Here is a 12,573-nt window from a genome sequence, read left to right as displayed (position 1 = left end):
CAGAAAAGTCCAGGACCTGACAGATTCTCTCCTGAATTCTACCAGAACTTTAAAGGACAACTAGTTCCAACACTCCTTAAACTTTCCCACAAAATAGAAACAGAATTAATACTTACTAATTCATTCAGTGAAGCCAGCATTACACTCATCCTAACACTGGAAGGACACATCTAAAAAGGAGAACTACAGACCATCTTCTTAATGAACATTGATTCAAAAGTCCTCAATAAAATAATGGCAAACTGAATACAACAACAGATCAGAAAGATCATTCACCATGACCAAGTTTGCTTCATCCCAGGTATGCAGTGCTTTAACATAAGCAAATCAATAAAGGTAATATAGCATATTAATAGAAGCAAAGACAAAACCACCTGATTATCTCAACAGATGCAAAAAAAGCCTTTGATAATATCCAACACCACTTCATGATAAAAGCTCTAAGAAAATTAGGACTAAAATGAATGTACATCAACATTATAAAGGCTATAAATGACAAACCTATAGGCAACATCATACTTAATGGAGAAAAACTGAAATGATTTCCCCTAAAATCACTCCTATTCAATATAGTACTGGAACTCCTTGCCAGAGCAATAAAACAAAAAGAAGAAGTAAAAGGAACACAAATAGGTAAAGAAACTATCAAAGTATCCCTATTTGTAGATGACATGATCCTATACCTCAAAGACCAAAAAACTCTACCTAAAGTCTCCTAGACACCATAAGAAGCTTTAGCAAGGTGGCAGGATACAAAATCAATTTACAAAAATTATTAGCTTTTCTATACACCAACAATGAACAAATTGAGAAAGAATATATAAAAACAACTCCATTTACGATAGCCTCAAGAACATTAAATACTTAAGGCATTAACAAAGGCTGTGATGACCTCTACAAGGAGAACTAAAACCCCTGAAGAAAGAGATCGAGGAAGACTACAGAAGGTAGAAAAATCCATACTCATGGATTGGTAGAATAAACATAGCAAAATTGGCTATACCACCAAAAGCAATCTACATGTTCAACACAATTTCCATCAAAATCCCAATGAGATTCATTACAGAGATTGAAAAATCCACCCTAAAGTTCATTTGGAAACACTAGAGACTGTGAATAGCTAAGGCAATACTCAGCAAAAAGAGCAATGCTGGAGGTATCACAATACCCAACTTCAAACTATGTTACAGAGCCATAGCAATAAAAACAGCATAGTAATGGCACAAACGCAGATATGGAGACCAGTGGAACAGAATAGAAGACCCAGATATGAATCCATACATCTATTCCCACCTTATTTTTGACAAAGGTGCCAAAAACATGTGATAGAGAACAGACAGCATCTTCAACAAATGTTTCTGGGAAAAGTGGTTATCTGTCTACAGAAAACTGAAACTTTGAGGTTATACTCAAAGTGGATTAAGGACCTTAACATCAGACCCAAAACTCTGAAGTTAGTACAGGAAAGAACAGGGAATATTCTGGAAGCAATAAGTATAGGCAAGAACTTCCTCAATAGAACTCCAGCAGCCCAGCAGCTAAGGGAAAGGATGGACAAATGGGACTACATGAAATAAAAAGGTTTCCACACAACAAAAGAAATGGTCTCCAAAGTGAAGAGACCACCCACAGAGTGGAAGAAAATATTCATTAGCTATACATCATACAAAAGACTGATAAACAGAATATATAGGGAGCTCAAAAAATTAAACTCCTCAAAAATTAATGAACCAATAAAGAAGTGGCAACTGAGCTAAACAGAACTTTTTCAAAGGAAGAATCCAAATGGCTGAAAAAATGCTCACTATCCCTGGCCATAAAGGAAATGCAAATCAAAACCACACTAACTGGAGAACATCATCTTAAGTGAAGTTAGACATGCTCAGAGAACAAAAATCACATGTTCTCTCTCATATTCAGATTATAGACCTAAAGCAAGTGCAGTGATATTATTGGACATGGGTCACAAACTAAGGGGAGAAAGTGCATGGGAGGAATAGAGAAAGAAAAGAAAACTTAAAACTTGAATGTGGTTGATGGGCTCACTGTAGAGGAGCGAATACAGTAATATCAAACTAGCCAAGGCCACTGTGAGAAGGGGACTAGGAAGTAGTGAAGAAGTCTGGCAGGTATGAACCAATGTGGGTTGAAATACACATGTGCATGGAAGCAATGCTATAAATCTCTCTGTACAGCTACCTTTATTTCAAACTTTAAAAAAAGCTATGTCTTTCTTATAATCTCTTATGTTTTGTCTTCAACAAGTTTGGAGAATAAGAGGACGGAACAGGGTCTGCCCGGAATCGGGTAGAGGAGTGGGAGGTGGCTCAAACAATGTATACACATGTGAGTGAGTGCAAAAATGATAAAATTTTAAAAATAAGTGTCTGAAGTTATGGAAGTGAGCAACAGTGTACCAGCGTTTGAGAGTCATTTTCATTTTGGACCAGATCTCATTCCTAACTCCTTGATTCTTCTCACAAATTTGCTGAGGAAGAGAAGGATTTCTTGATTTCTACTCCAACAACCTCCCAGGCACAATGGCTGTATTTCTTCCCTTTGGGTAGAGAATGATCCTGTGGAAGTATTTCCTCACAGTCAGTGTGGAGTCCTCATGCATCAGAGGAGGCTCTTCCTCACCTCCTGTGTCAGACAGGCTTCCAGGTCTTTCAGCTGCTGAGAAAAGCCAGTGCAGAATTTGTGCAGAAGGGTCTTCTCCCAAGCAGCAGAGGAGTCCTTTGTGCTGAAGTGATCAAAGATCTGCTGTGTCCTCTCATGGAGGACAGAGATGGCTTGAGCATTCTGGACCTTCTTGCCATCAACCTCCTCCTGGGGGAATCTAAAATCATTTCTGAAAAGAGATTCTCCTCGTGTGTCCCAGGAGTATCAATTCCTTCTTGTTTCTGAGAATATGGGCCTGAGGAAGGTCATAGCCCAGGAAGCACATTTACCTGTAACTGACCACCACCAAGGCCAACAGTAAAGGAAAGGGTAGAGTCATTTAGGATATTGAAGATGGTTCTGGCATGGCAGAGGTGGGTGATCCTGGACCTTTTCCTCTAGTGTATAACCTTTATTATGTTAAGGTCAATTCCTTCTATCCCTACTTTCATCAGCGCATTATCACAAAAGAACATTGAATTTTACCCAAGGCTTTTTCTGCATTTATTGAGATGATCAAGTGTTTTTTTGTATTTCCTTCTGTTAATATGGTGTATTACATTTAATGATTTGCATATGTTGCATCATTGCTGCATCCCAGGAATGAAGCTGACTTGGTCATGGTGTATGACCTTTTTGATATGTTGTTAAATTCAGTTTACCATTTTTTATTGAGGATTTTTACCTCTATGTTCATTAAAGAGTTTGGCTGTAGCTCTCTTTTTTTGTTCAGGTTTTGGGGTAGGTATAATACTGGCTTCCTAAAATGAGTCTGGCAGTGTTCCTTTCCTTTCTATTTCCATGGAAAAATTTAAGGAGTGTTGGTATTAGTTCAGATGTCTAGTAGAATTCAGCAGAGAATCTATCAGGACTTGACTTTTCTGATTTGAGAGACACTTCATTGCTGCTTCAATTTCATTGCATGTTACAGATCTGCTTAGATTATTAATATCCTCTTGGTTTGATTTTGGATGGTTATATGTATCTAGAAATTTGTCCATTTCTTTTAGCTTTTCTAACTTATTTGAATATAAGCTTTCAAAGTATTCCGTGATGATTTCCTGATTTTCCTTGGTGTTTGTTGTTTTATCCACCTTTTCATTTCTGTTTTTGTTAATTTGGGTCTTTTCCTCCTCATTTTAGTCATACTGCCAGGGGTTTGTCAATCTTGTTTATTCTTTCAAGAACCAGCTTTTTGTTTCTTGATTCAGTTTTTTTATCTCTATTTCATTGATTTCAGCCCTTTTTTATTTCTCTCCTTCTGCTTGCTTTGAGTTTACCTTGTTCGTTTTTCTAGGAGTTTGAGATGCAACCTTAGGTCATTTATTTGAGATTTCTGTGTTTCTAATATATGTGCTCATGGCTTTAAACTTTCCTTTTAGGACTGCCTTTGCTGTGTCTCATAGGTTCTGATAGGTTGTGTTTTCATTTTACTTAATTCCAGGAATCTTTTGATTTCCTCCCTTATTTCTATGATCCACTGATCATTGAGCAACGTGTTGTTCAACCTCCAATTTTCTGCTACTTCTTTTGTTGTTGAGTTGTAATTTCATTATACTGTGGTCAGACAGCATGCAGGGGGTTATTTTAATTTTCTTGTATTTGTTGAGACTTGCTTTGTGCTCTAGGATATGATCTATTTTCTAGAAAGTTCCATGGGCTGCTGAGAAGAATGTATATTATACTGTTGCAAGATGTAGTACCCTATAGACATCTGTCGGGCCCATTAGATCTATGTTGTCATTCAATTCTAAAATTTCTTTGTTGATTTTTTCATCTAGATGACCTATCTATTGGTCATAGAGGAGTATTAAATTTTCCCTCTACCACTGTATTGGGGGTCTATCTGTGATTTTAAGTCCATTAGAGTATGTTTAATGAAATTGGAAACACCAACATTGGGTGATTATAAGTTGATAATTGTTATTTCCTCTTGATGTATTGCCCTTTTTATTAATATGAAGTGTCCTTCTTTGTCTATTCTAACTAATTTAGGTTTGAAATCCACTTTACCTGATATAAGTATTATTAGTCCTGCCTGTTTCCTGGGGCCATTTTCTTGGTAAATCTTCCACCATCTCACCCGAAGACAGTGTTTATTTCTGTCAATAAGGTGAATTCTTATAAACAACAGATTTTCAGATCTTCCTTTTTTAATCTTTTTTGCCAAGTGATGTCTTATGATGGGGGAGTAGATTCCATTACATTTAGTGTTAATATTGAGAGTTATGTAGTGATTCCTGCTACTTAGTTGTTTTTGTTTTTGGATTCTCTGCTACTGTATGAATACTTGTCTTTTTTTCTCTTGAGATTTAATATTTCCCATCATTTCATGGTTATATTTGTTTTCATGTTCTGCATGCAGGTTTCCTTTCAGAATCTTCTGTAGTGGTGGCTTGGTGGTCATATATTTCTTAGTTTCTGTTTATCATAGAAGACTTTAATTCTTTCATCAGATTTGAATGATAGCTTTCATGGGTTGAGTATCCTAGGACTGAAATTGTTTTTTTTTCAGTGCTCAAAATACCTCATTCCATGTCCTTCTTGCTTTTAAAGTTTCTGTTGAGAAATCTGTTATTTTGATTAGTTTTCCTTTCTTAGGTTATTGGATTTATCTCTCTTACAGCCTTCAATATTCTTTCCTTGTTCTCTGTGCTAGTTATTTTAATGATAATATGCCATGGAGAGATTCTACTTTGGTCAAGTCTCTTTGGTGTCCTGGATGCTTCCTGTACCTGAATGGGCATCTCTTTCTCAAGATTTGGGAAATGTTCTGCTATTATTTTGTTGAATACTTTACATATACCTTTGGTTTGCAACTCTTCTCCTTTTTTAGTGCCCATGATTCACAGGTTTGGTCTTTTAATGGAATCACTGATTTCTTGCATGCTCCTTTTGCAGACGAATCTACTGATTGTTCTCTTTTCTTTAATATCTATTTTGGTTTTGAGCCCTAAAATTCTGTCTTCCACTTGGTCTAGTCTACTGGAGTAGCTTACAACTCTATTCTTTATTTGATTTAAGGAACACTTTATTTCCAGGATTTGTGTTGATTATTTTTTATGACATTTTCCATATCTTTGTTAAATGGTTGGGCATTTAATATTATGTGCCCCCTATGTATTTTCAGTATTTTAGTTGACAGTAAAAGCAAGATTACCCAATCCTTGCTACCATGAAAATCTGGAGTATTTATCTGAAATCATGCAGGTCAAGGTCCCAGGGTCTGTCAGCTATCCACCACCTTAGTCTCCTTTGAGATACTTATTTTTAACTTTACTATTAGATAATATCAAATATAGTCAATATTGACATTATTAATATGTTGAATAACTTTATTAGAGCTAAATAACATACTATCAATTTGTGTTTAACTTCCATAGTCTACAGTACATTCACAAGCTCTGAAGTTTAAACATAAGCAACACATCTAATACAGTCAATTGCAGCCCCAAACTATGTGAACTGTGGTCAAACATGTAATAGTGAGAAAGTCCTCTGGTCACAATCATTTATTGTCTATAGGTTTGTAACAAAGATGTTTCAAACATTTTTCTTCATCTCAATGCCAGTGCTTCTTCAGGGATAAAAGAAATATTAAGAAAAACAAATAAATAGTGAAAAAAAAAGCTTTTATTAGAGTTCAGATTTGGAGGATCACAAAACAAATATCTAAGATTTGTTTATATTCCCCCAACTAATTTTCCTCCTCTAGAAAGGTATATCATCCCCAGTCAAAATACATGACTGAGAACACAACAGTTTGATTTTTAAAGACAAGTTTTGTATTAGAATCCACATATCCCAAAGAGATTATACCTTAGCTAATAATTAGCAAGGGAAAGAGAGCTGTTTGTGTCCTGATGTGAACAAATGGATATAAATATGGTAAACTAAATAGAGTGTACCATTTTCCCACATAGAATGCAATATAGCAAATAGATTTATTTTTCACTTTCTTTTTCATAGAAAGCAAAAGTTGTCACCTTTTACATTACAATGACTGGGGGATAGAGAAAACAAAATAATGCTTGAACCTACTGAAAATGAAAGAATGAAAGCAATATCCCAGTGGGGAAATTTAGTGATAAAACATAATTTAGCTATATTCAGCTCAACAATATTGAGAGTAAATGATGGCGTAGAACAGAGACAAGATGGCTAAGAGATCTATGTAAGGGTAATGAGCAGGTGTGGGCTCAAAGAAACTATCCATACCCCAATCCAGGGATTGTTTCCAGACTTGCTGAATCCAGCCTAAAACAGAGAGTCAAGAAAGACGTACAAGCCAACTAACAAGAGTTTATAATAAAGAGAAGAGTTCAGATGTGTGTGTGTGTGTGTGTGTGTGTCAAGGTTTTAGGTAACCCAGGCTTGTTTGGGACTCACTATGTAAGCCAGGCTAGCCTTAAACTTGTGCTCTTTCTTCCTAAGTCACCTTAGTACTGGAATTATAGGAGTGAACCATCTTACCTGGCCCTAGGAGTCAGATTTTGGAGAGCATGTACTTCTTTCTGGATAATAGACAGGGGTTCATTGTATCAAGGTCTTCTCCAGGGGATAAATGAACTCAGAAATCAATATTATTCTACTGTGTCCAACAAGAAGCAAAGAAAATGCAAACTTTAAGGAAATTTCCATCCACTGAATAGTTCTAAACAGCAAGGAAAATGTTAATAAAAGGAATGAAAGCATGAAATTGTGTAAGGTGTTCCTTGTCAGTTAGACATTGTTCTCCCAATAAGAACCAACCAGGTCCATCCTTGCTTACCTTCCTAGATCAGGTGTGTTTACAGTAGTATGGCTGTAGCCTAGGCACCATTCCTAGTATTAAAAAATCTATCCTAAATTTGCCCCGCTCTTCTTTTTCATATGTACTAACCACCTACCATGTGGCCCACCACATTAAGTCATCGAGGACAACAGAGTAAAGCAGACAGTGCCAGGTTCTATTATTATGCCCATTTAAAAAAATGAATGTGTAGTCACCACTGACAGCTAGAAAATCTCACCCTGAGTCCTCAGCTCTTTTATGATCTCTGGAGATATTTCTGACCATAAGAATTACAGTTAGTTCTGAACTGATCAGTGTTTTCCAGTAGAATCCTGCCTAAGTAATGGAAAGTCTTCTCCTTCAGCTCCCTTTCATCTCTTTCACTGAAAAATTTCATATACTTATACTAGCCATATTATGTAATTCCTTAATTGGCACCATTATGTTTACATGCTATATTTTAATTTTTGTATTTCAGAATGTGCCTTCATAATATTGTATGTACTTTTAATACATGTTGTGGAAATCAGAGATATAGGTACATAGGACTCATTGAAATTCTACACATTTCTATCCATTTATTCATATTTCCATAAGGCTTTAAATTCCTGTTACCAGAAACTTAAGAGTCTGGGTCATGATGAGCATAGAGGAAAGAGCAAAATCAGAGCTAAGTCTCAGATCTCAAGTCTGGAAGGGCTCCATGAAGGATGACAAGTGTGGAAGTGGAAGCAGTTCTAGAGACATGAGGAGAGTCCAGCATATCAAAGGAGGAGGACTGAGACAACAAAAGATTCAGGACTACCTGGCTTGCCATCTTCTTGATGCCTTTTATTTGTAGAATTGGGTGGTGGATCAGTTATACTAACTGACTGTGAGGAACTGGGCCAAATTTTGACAATGCCAAGATAAAACTAAAGAAGAGAGTTTGAGGAAAAAGAATGTATTTTCAGTTGAGTAGAGTAAATTGGCATAGAACTCCAGTAGCTCAATAAATAAAGGGTAGAATTGAGAAATGGGATTGCATCAAATTAAATATCTTCTGCACAGCAAGAAAAATAATTATCCAAGGGAAGAGACAACCTTCAGAATGGGAGAAAATCTTTGCTAGCTGTTCATCTGACAAAGAATGAGTTTGTGTGAGTTTAAGAACAAACAAAAAGCACCAAGCACTTTCCACTCTACCCACTGTACAGCTTTGTAGGCTCTAGTATCTTCTTTGGGCCTTAGTAATTCCATAAGAGACCTCTTCCTTCCAGGCAGCTGTTCCCATTCCCAAGGAAAACAAATCAGTAGTAGTAGTGGTACTAATTTGGAGTAGTTCCTCCAAACTAGTGGGTTTCCTATCCTCTTATGATAAACCCTGGGGAAGAATCTCTTCTTTTTTTTCTTTCCATTCCATGATTGAGTTGTCCATGCCCAAATGACTTTAGTATGACTCAGAAAAAGAACATTATGAACTTCCTTTAAGAAAACAGTGAGCATTTTTGAAAGAGCTTCTAATCAAGTTTTTCACACTGAAAACAATTACATTACTATAATTATATATGGTTATGTAAAGTTAGCATCAAAATAGATGACTAACCCACAACCTGGACTCCATATTACCTATTTGTCTTTATCTTTAAAATATGTGATTTTGATTGTGCAAACATTTAACAAAATCCAAAACAAAAACACTGCTGTTACTGAGATGTTTGCCGGCTTGTGTGCACAATACAAATGACCCACATAAATACAGAGTCACAGAGAACTTTTCCTATGTCCCCAGACAGCACACTTACAGCCCATGTGTCACAAATACCATCAGTTTCAGGCAACATGGTGTTGCCTGAAATAATGATGTTTTGTCCAGTGTTCATGACTGGGGTGCTGGGAAGGTACCCTAAACCCTTAATGCTAGGTATGCTTCCTTCACAGGGAATCACAGCAAACAGAGCTCATGATGACTCTTACTGTCTCAATTGTAGTTTCCTTTAAAAGACAAGAAATTAGTTTTGGTCTTCTTTTTGTGTGCTCTTTTAAAGACCCCATCATTGCTCTACAATGGTGGGAATATCAGTTATACAGGTAAGAGCCACATGGGGAAATCTTTTCCATAGATTTCAGATGTTCCAACATTCTTTAGTGTTGATGAAAATTACTGTACTGCTATGATTAAAAAACACTCCAAAAGTATTACCTTATAGTAATAATGATGTTTTGCCTCATAGAGTAGTTGAGACAACACAAGATAATTTTGGCTCTTGATTTGCAACATTCTACCACTCTGCAAACATGAAGTTCTAGTAGTCAACAAAAAATCAGAATTTTCAACACAGAGATGGCTTTTGCATAGAACTTAAGTTCATAAGAAGCAGGAGGCAAGGGACAAATGCTGACCCTTTCTATTCCACAGAGCTATTCATTGGCCAAAGAGGACAAGACCTGCCTGAAGCTGGGAGGATTTTTACATTCTCAGATACAAAGTTAAGGAAGAGACCTCTTCCAATATTTGGATCAGTTTGTCCAGAAAAGAGCCTGCTTTACTTCTAGAGAAAGTCTGCCAGGAGACAAACTTGCACACAGAAGAGAAACTTGACTGCCAAGACTCCTTTTATGACCAAAGGCTCTCATTCTCTCTAAATGTCACAATAGCTTCCAGGGTAAAAGGGATCCTGCTTGTTTCCTTTTGGTACAGCTGTTGTTACATCATTCTAAGAAGGATATTTTCTTATTTCAAAAAATACTTATTAGTAGGGGATAAGCTCTTTCATATGGGAGTTTCTGACAATCCTAAAACTTTCAATTTCTGCTTTCACTTAGTGGTTATGTACACTTTAAGAAAACTGACAATGAGAAACAAAGATGGAAGAAGCAGCAGCCATATGATGCTCAGGGCAGGTTAGTGAGGCGTGAAGAGGGCACTTGGGAATTTCTGCACAGGGGAGAAAAATTCAACACAATTTTATGATAAAATCTCTGATGAAACTAGAAATAGAAGGAATGTACCTCAACATAATGCAAGCTATATATGACAAAACTATAACCGACATCATACTTAATGGGGAAAGCTGAAACCATTTCCTGATTTTAGGGGTAAAGTCAGGAACAAGGCAAGGGTGCCAATTTTCTCCACTCCTATTCAAGATAGTTTTGGAATTCCTAGCCAGAGCAATAAGGCAGGAAGAAGAAATAAAAGGAATACAAATAGATAAAGAAGTCAAACTATCCCTATTCACAGATGACATGATCTTATATCTAAAAGATCTGAAAAACTCCACAAAAAAAATTCTAGACACCATAAGCATCTTTAGCAAAGTAGCAGGATACAAAGTCAACTTACAAAAATCAGTAGTCTTGCTATACACCAACAATGAACACATTGAAAAAGATTCTAGGAAAACAATTCCTTTTACAATAGCCTCAAAAAAAATTCATATACCTAGGAATAACCTTAACAAAGGATGTAAGTGACCTCTACAAGGAAAACTGCAAACCACTGAAGAAGAAATCAAAGAATATTACAGAAGATGGAAATGTTTCCCATGCTCATGGATTGGCAGAATCAACATAGTAAAAATGGCTATGCTACCAAAAGCAGTCTACATGTTCAGTGTGATTCTCATCAAAATCCCAATGACACTCATCACAGAGATTGAAAAATCAACCCTAAAGTTCATTTTTGAAACACAAAAGACCTCTAATAGCCAAGGCAACACTGAGCAAAAAGAGTAATGCTGGAGGTATCACAATATCTGACTTCAAACTACACTACAGAGCCATAAAAACAGCATGGTAGTGACACAAAAACAGACATGAAGACTAGTAGAACAGAATTGACAGCCCAATATGAATCCACACATCTATGCCCACCTAATTTTTGCCAAAAAACATATGATGGAAAAAAGACAGCCTCTTCAACAATGTTGCTGGGAAAACTGGATATCTGACTGCAGAAAATTGAAACTAGATTCATGTTTGTCACCCAGTACAAGTATCAACTCAAAGTGAATTAAGGACCTTAATTTTAGACCTGAAACCTTGATGCTAGTACAGGAAAAATCAGGGAATTCACTGGAAGCAATAAGCATAACAAAGACTTCCTCAGTAGAACACAAATGGCTCAGCAAATAAGAGAAAGGATTGACAGATGGGACCACATGAAATTAAATAGCTTCTGCACAACAAAAGAAATGGCCTCTAAATTGAAGAGACCACACACATAATGGGAGAAAACCTTTGCTAGCTATACATCAGATAAGGGACTGATAACCAGAATATATGGGGAGCTCAAAAAATTGAACTCCCCCAAAATCAATGACCCAATAAAGAAATGGGCCACTGAACTGAACAGAACTTTTTCAAAGGAAGGAATCAAAATGGCTAAAAAACACATGAAAAAAGGCTCACCATCCCTGGACATTAAGGGAACACAAATCAAAACCACACTAAGATTCCATTTCACTCCTGTTAGAATAGGTACCATCAAGAACACCACCACAAACAAATGTTGGTGATTATGCGAGAAAAAAGGAACTCTCACACACTGCTGGTGGGAATGTAAGCTAATACAAGCACTATGGAAAACAGTATGGAGGCTCCTTAAAAAACTAGAAGTAGATCTGCCATATGATCCAACAATACCATTCCTAGGGATATACCCGAAGGAATATGAGTCAGGCTACAACAAAGGCACCTGCACATCTATGTTTATTGCAGCACTATTCACAATAGCTAAGCTATGGAAACAACCAAGATGCCCCAGTACTGACAAATGGATTAAGAAAATGTAGAATTTATACATAATGCAATTTTACTCAGCCACAAAAGAGAACGAAATTTTGTCATTCTCAGGTAAATAGATGGGATTGGAGAATATCACCTTAAGTGAATGTAACCAGTCTAAGAAGTCTAAAAGCCACATGTTCTCCTTCATATGTGGATTATAGACTTAAAACAAATGCAGCAATAGTATGGGGCATGGGTCACACTTAGGGGAGGCTGTGCAAGGGAGGGAGAATGCAAGGGAAGGAGACCAAAAACTTGAATGAGGTTGACATAGTCATTGTACAATAATGAATATAGTAATTTTAAACTCTCCGGGGCCACCATGGGAAGTGGACTAGGGAGGAGTGAAGAGGACTGGAAGAGGCAAA

The 12,573-nt window shown here is 36.7% G+C and overlaps 1 pseudogene; it reads right to left on the bottom strand.

Annotated features, from left to right (window-relative positions):
* Positions 1-2,477: 2,477 nt before the first annotated feature.
* Positions 2,478-3,001, bottom strand: LOC109689504 (interferon alpha-10-like; annotated as a pseudogene).
* Positions 3,002-12,573: the final 9,572 nt, after the last annotated feature.

This window comes from Castor canadensis, chromosome 13, assembly GCF_047511655.1.
Source record: "Castor canadensis chromosome 13, mCasCan1.hap1v2, whole genome shotgun sequence".
In the NCBI taxonomy this organism is placed as follows: domain Eukaryota; kingdom Metazoa; phylum Chordata; class Mammalia; order Rodentia; family Castoridae; genus Castor; species Castor canadensis.
Note: the sequence above shows the minus strand (reverse complement) of the source record. Positions and strands in the feature narration are given on the sequence as shown.